Source organism: Adiantum capillus-veneris, chromosome 25 (genome assembly GCF_014529385.1).
Source record: "Adiantum capillus-veneris isolate H3 chromosome 25, ASM1452938v2, whole genome shotgun sequence".
Taxonomy (NCBI): domain Eukaryota; kingdom Viridiplantae; phylum Streptophyta; class Polypodiopsida; order Polypodiales; family Pteridaceae; genus Adiantum; species Adiantum capillus-veneris.
Genome location: NC_140955.1, coordinates 55,952,511 through 55,959,369, shown reverse-complemented (window position 1 = coordinate 55,959,369; position 6,859 = coordinate 55,952,511). Strand labels below are relative to the sequence as shown.

Genomic DNA, 6,859 nt, shown 5'->3' with positions numbered 1-6,859 from the left:
TTCGCTCAATTTTCTTGGCTCTGTATTTCTGACACAACTCCTTCGGCCTCAGTTCCTTTTTCCAGCTTCTGGTGTTGTTGGTCTGGATTTTGATTCTGCCACTGGCCCCTTCTATGGTCAAAGTTTGGTTTGCATAGTCATGAACAACATGTGCTGTTCTTAACCATGGGCGGCCTAGTAACATTCCATATGCTCCCTGCACATCCAAGACTAAGAAACTGTTTTTGAATTTCTCCCTCCCAACTCTTATCTGCATGTTTTCAATCATACCCGTCTCCTGTACGACTCGATGATCTGCCATTCTTACTTTGAATGGTGCTGGTTTCATGTTAGTGATACCCATTCTTTGCTGAAGATGGGCTCCCATTATGTTAACTCCTGCTCCTCCATCCAGTATGACACTTGAGAGAGGTTCCCACTGCTTCCTGACCTTGTAATCTACCTGAATAAGTGGAACTTCATCATCCCGGACAGCCGTCAAGTCCACTGTTCTGGCCTCTGCCTCAGTCTTCCTACGTTGTCTGATAAATTTGGCCACCTCAGGCAAGGTCTTTCTTATATCCTCCAGCTCTACAGTCAGCTTCTGGATTCTATCACAAATTTTCACATGAATTTCCTCTCGCTCTTGGTCAAACTGATTGTCAGAGCTTGAAGAAATGGTGTCTTCACACTGCCATTCTTCTTTAGCAGTACTTGTACTCTTTCCATCCACTCCCATTTCATCAGCTAGTCCATGTACTACAGCCAGCATGGTCTCTGTCATGGCCGGTACTGACCGATCTTTATCAGTCGATTGGGCTGGTATCTTCTGAATGACTCTAGCTTCGGAACTTTCTGGCTGCTCTGGCAGCTTCTTAGCTAAATCCTCTGTGATTTTAGCTGCTAGTTCTCGCTGCTCTTGCCACTCATCTACCACCTTTTCTTTACCTTTTGCCTTCCAAACTTCCCTTTGTTGAGCCCACTTGCTGCTGTTAGGATTGATTGGTACTTCTGAAATTTCTGGAATTTATTCAATGATTACTCCCTTGGTCCTGGTAACCACCTTTACTAGAACTGGCTCTGGTGCCTTAGCCTCAGTAGCAGTCGTTACCGGTGCATCTGGACATTGGGCTGCAAAATGACCATACTTCCCACACGTATAGCAATTCATGCTCCTGGTCTGGAAGTTGCCTTTTCCACTTCCTATGCCTATTTCTGGTTGGTATCTGCCACATCCTTGACCAGTACCATTTGTACCTGGTCTTTCCTCTTGAGCTACTTTGATTGGTTCTACCTTCACTAGTTTAGTGTAGGCAACCACTGATAGATCCTTTCCTTTCTTAAAATGGTGAATTCTGATGCCACAATTATTCCATAGGTGACCTAAGGCCTTGCAGTAGGTACATTGTGGACATTCAGTGGAGATGTGGTCCTTGGATTTACATCTTTAACACCAAGTCTCCATCTTTCGGACCGGATGTCTTGTGTGGCTAATTTCTGCAATCTGCCTAGCCATTTCTTCAATCTTCTTGGTCCATGATCCCTCCTTTGATTTCTCCTTTGTTCGTTCATTGGAGCTGCTCTTGGAGCTGCTGGACGTTGCACTGGAATCAGAAGCTTCAGTAGCTGAGCTACTGCTACTGGTCCTTCGCTTCTTGTGGCTCTTCTCTTTCTTAGCCTGCTGTTCTAGCTTTAATGCTCTTTGGACTAAATCATTGAATTTTTTTGTAGGGGTTGGTACTTCTTGTTCCCTAAGCTTCTTGCTTCTGAACCCATTCAGAAACCATGCCCTCAATCTCTTCTCAGACGGCGGTTCTTGCAACTGTCTGGTCAGTTCTTTTATCTTTTCTACATAGCTGCGGACTGACAAATTCCTCTGTTTGATCTGATCCAATTCACAGAGAATATCCTCGTCCCCTCGATTGTCGGAATATTCAAACCTGAAGGCCTTAAGTAGTTTGTTATATGATCTCAGCTGGCATGCAGGGTAATGGTAATACCATTTCCTCGCTGCCTCCTTCAAGGTTTGTGGAAAATATTCCCCCCAATCATCTTCATCAATGTTTTTTTAGTTCAGCATACTGCTCGAAAGCTTGTATGTGAACATCTGGATCATACTTTTTTTCTCCTTTGAATATGGGAAAGGAAATCTTCAGGGAAGCTGTGTAATCATTTTGATTACTGTTGATCCCACCACTTCTCTTCTTGGCTTCAGAATGACGCTTGGGAGCCTTCTTGCAATTGTCAGTGTCAGCATCCCAATCAATCTCTGTCTTTGTCTCAGTATCAGTATCTTCTCTGTTTTGTCTGCTAGAAGTATGGTGACTTCCCTTTCTTCCCTTGATATGCTCATCTCTCTAGCGAGACTAAGAATTCTTGAAACTCTTTGCCTTTCGTGCTTCCCGTTCTGCCCGTCGGCGTCGAGAATGACTAAAGTGCTGTGAGTCCTGCGCCTCATCAGCCTGACTATGCTCCTCCTGAGCCTCAGTGTCAGTCATTTTCTCTTGCTTGGGGTCAGACTCTCTTCCTGACTCCTCAGTAATGGGGTCAACACGAATGGTAGATTTCCAGCCACGATTGGATTTTGGTGCCATTGCTGAAAACTTCAACTGGGAGAAGAGTCTTTCAGTCAACGAGCTTCAGCTCGAGCCACCGTGATCGCCAAAATGGAATTGGAGCTGATCTCTTGAGACAGCTAATTCCAGTGTTGAAGGATTTCAGCTACTAGTCTGGGAAGATTTCATACAGCAGACTGAACAGAAATCAGAGACTAGACTGAAATGTGGATACTAAAATAAGAATCAGACTTATAGATTGGAATAAGGTTCAGATTCAGATTCAGATTTAGAAGACTGGACGAGAAGTAAGTATCACTGAAATATATGCCATGATTGAGATTACAGATCAAGATTACAGCGAATATGATTACAGAGGGAAAGTACAGCCGACAATACTGCCAGTGATACTCAAGTACAATTATAGCCCAAAGCGCTAGTACAAGTGATAACAATTGCCAACCCGATAATAATGTAATGGGCACTATTTATACACTTCGGGTTTAGTGTAGTAATTACTCTAGTAATTACTTAGTAATTCGCTGCCCATCTTCTAAGAACACGTTCCCACATGGTGATTATCCAACCGTCTACAGTCTGTGGCTTCCGACTTCCGATTCCGAAAGCTGCTCGGAGCTCCGTTGTCCGAGCTTTTCTTGCCTATTCAAGCTTCAGAGTCCGAGCTTACCTATTCAAAAATTCCCATCCCGTCAAGAAGGCTCAAGTCTAGGGGTAGCGAGCATTAAGGCTCACTACTTTGTGTTTTGGAAAGCCTTGGCTTTAAGGCTTAGACCTTCAGGCTTCATTGTTCAAGCTTCAACAGTACTCCAATAATCGATTAAAGTTGTGAGATTTTTTAATTCTTTTACCTATTCAATGCTCACTTGACACTTAAGGTTAGCAATGTGTGCATTGTGCATTCTACTAAAATATTATTTCTTTATGTCTTGTAAAATAGTGTCATGGAGCGAAAGATTCATCAACGATCTTTGGAACAATACAACACCTTGACAAAGATAGCTTCAAAAAGGGCACGAGTCGCCGAGAAAACCAGTAAGGCATCGACCACCATTGTTATTGATGTGAAAATGAAAATGCAAGAGAGGCTAGTGCGGAGTCGGATAATAAGAAAGCTCCTAAAAAGATTTGGCAAGGTGAGTGGTTACATCGTTTTAAATCTTGGCTTGTATATGATGACAAGAAGGTGAGACTTTTTTGCACATATTGTATGAGCTATCCACATGCTAAATCTAGTTACTCCCAAAAAGGTTCTAAGAATTTTAAAACAAGCAATCTTCTTAGCCATGCTAGTACACAATGTCATAGGGATGCAAGAAATGCACAAGTTTTTGCCAAGCCCGCCATGCAAAAGGGTTTTTAAAAAATGCATTCAACTCAAGAGGAGTCATTGCTCAATTTGGTAGAAATAACTTGTCATTCGCATTGTATCCTTCTTTGCTTGCTCTAATGAAGGATTTTGATGTTAAGTCTATGACAAGCCTTTACAATGATGATAAGGCTTGCTCAAAGATGGTGCAATGTATTGAACAATCTATAATGCAAGAGACCACAGAAAAAGTGAAACATAGTCCATGGTTTGGTGTGATGGTGGATGAGTCCACCGATATTTCCATTCACCACCACATGGTTATGTATCTTTCTTATTTAGAAGAGGGATCAATGCCTTGTGATGCATTTTATGACATTATTGTCACCACGGATAGCATGGCAAAGGGGATCTTTGATACCATCATGCTTGAGCTAGAGAGATGTAATTTTGACCTCTCTAGGTTGATTGCCTTTGGTTCCGATGGGTGCAACACAATGGTTGGTAGGAAAAAGGGAGTAGCCACACTAATGAAGAATGTGAATCCAATGTTAACCGCTATACATTGTGTTGCACACCGCACAAATTTAGCCACATGTGATACTAGTAAGAAGATTGCATATGCAAAGAAAATAGATGTACTTGTGAATGCAATAACCAATTATTTCTCAAGTAGTTCTAATCGAAGGGATGCTTTGAATGACCTACAAGAGGAATTTGATTGCGAAACAATTAAAATGCAATGTATCTTTGAGATACAATGGCTTAGTCGTCATGCATGCATAACAAAGATATGCAAGTCATTAGATGCATTGCTTGTGGCTTTGGAGAAGGAACGCAAAGATTTGTATGATGTTTTAAGAACTTTTGAATGCATTTATGCTCTACACTTTCTTGCCGACATCTTGCAAAAGGTAACGGATTTAAGCTTGAGATTCCAAAAGGACTATGTGGATGTTACCACCATCCATGGGATAGTCAAAAGTACAATCCTTTGTATCAAGGATGAGAACTTAGATGAACGTGAGCTAGATTTGAATGCGGCTCAAAGGGGCATTGGTGGATACCCTATTATGCCGGATTATGGTGCTACAAATGAGTATATGTATGCTTTGCAGACCTCCTTGAAAGGAGACCTGTTTTTTGGGCAAAAAATTATGAGAGATGTTGAAGGTGTGGATTTGCAAAATGCTTTAGACTTTCAATTCAAGTATGCAAAAAAGTTATGTGAATCCCTTGAGAAGAGTTTTGTTGATAATTCCGCTTTGCATGCAATCAAAGTATTGGTTCCGTCTCAACACCCTATGCATGAGAGATTACTCAAGGAGTATGGAAATGATGAATTTGATACAATTGCTTTATTTTATGGTATTTCCAAAAGGGTTGCTAATGTGTCCTTTGCTCCTATTATTGATGGGGAGGCTTTCAAGGTTGAGTTTAGAAAGTTGAAACGCCAAGAGGGTATTGATTTTGCTAAAATGAGCCTCATGGAAGTGGCTTCATTGATTGCAAATAATGCCATTTGGAAGGATGCTTTTCCTAACATCTTGAAGGTTTCCCAAATTGCTTTCGTGCAATGTTGTAGCATTGCAATTTGTGAGCGGGGATTTAGTGCCCACACAAAGATTAAAATTAAATGGTAGAATAGATTAGAGATAGAGAGCTTGAATGCATTGATGGTGATTGCCATTGAAGGTAGAGATGAGTTTGACTTCTCTAATGCAATGGAGATTTGGAAAAGTAAGACAAGTAGGCACCTCTTCACTCAAGAGGGGATCTCAACCATTGATGTTTGATGCATGAATGTTGGTGGATGTAAGACACTTTTTGTGGATGCAAGGGTCTTTTTGTGGATGACCAAGAGATATATCGGCTTCATCGAGTCTATCTATGTAAGTTATCGGGCCCAAGTATTGGCTTCATCAAACTTTTTGGCTCTCCTATGCACATTGCTTTTGGTTGAGGACTTCTTTTTGTACATGTGCATACCCATGGATATCATATTGGATACTTTTTTGTGGTTATTTCTTTTTGAGAATCCCTCTTTGATAACTCTACTTATTCTTGCCTCATAAGAACATTTTTACTCTCTTGTAGACCTTTTCAAGAGCCCTTATGTATTTGTAAAAGCAAAGCCTCTTATGTAAACATTGTCTTTGTTAATTCATGAACCTAAAAGACTTTGGCATTTTCTTGTCTAAATTAGTCTTTTTCTAAAGTCTTTGTATGAAAAATGTAGGGTGCTTACTTTGCAAGTAATGACATTCTCATAGCACCTAAAATTAATTGTAAGTTATGTTATGTGTTTTGTTTTTTAATGGTTTGCTATGCATGGAAAGAGATATAAAGCTTTGTATTCAAATGAAACAAAAAAATACAAGGTGCTTATTTTTTAAGTAAAGGCATTTTTATAAAACCTAAGAGATTCAAGTTATCTCGAATGGTTTGTTTCAATGGTTTCCTATGTATGAAAAGAGATTCAGGTTTTTATAAGCTTCTTGAATATAAGTTCCTACTCCCTATTGAGAACTTGGAAAGTTAACTGACATATGTATATTAGTATATCTCACATAGGCTGGGTTCAGACTGAACCGGCGGAAGAAACAAGCCTTCCTAAATCTGCCACCGCCTAATGTGAACAGTGTGGAGGAGGAAAAGGAAAAAAGTGAAGGGGGCTGAGAGAGGCCATCAACTCTTCCGGGGGGGGGGAATGGAGGGCCCGGCGGAAGAGTGCCTCAACTCCAACCAATTAAATTTTGCCATGGAGGATCGACGCCCCTTTCCATTTTTCTTTCGCCGCCTAGTCTGAACCCACCCATAGAGAAAGTACTCTATAGTAATGTTCTTGAAACTAAAAATGAAACTCTACATTTGATTCAAAAAGAAAATGTTCCCTATCTGTTTTGGCTAAAAGGGAAAAAAACTCATGTCTTTTCGGGCAAAAGGAAAGCTCCCTCTTGAGATTTTAATTTTCGTGTTTCAAACTATAAGGAAGGGA

At 40.7% G+C, this 6,859-nt stretch overlaps 1 pseudogene; it reads left to right on the top strand.

Moving 5' to 3' along the window:
• Window positions 1-3,496: 3,496 nt before the first annotated feature.
• LOC147424932 (uncharacterized) lies at window positions 3,497-5,664 on the top strand (annotated as a pseudogene).
• The last annotated feature ends 1,195 nt before the right edge of the window (window positions 5,665-6,859 follow it).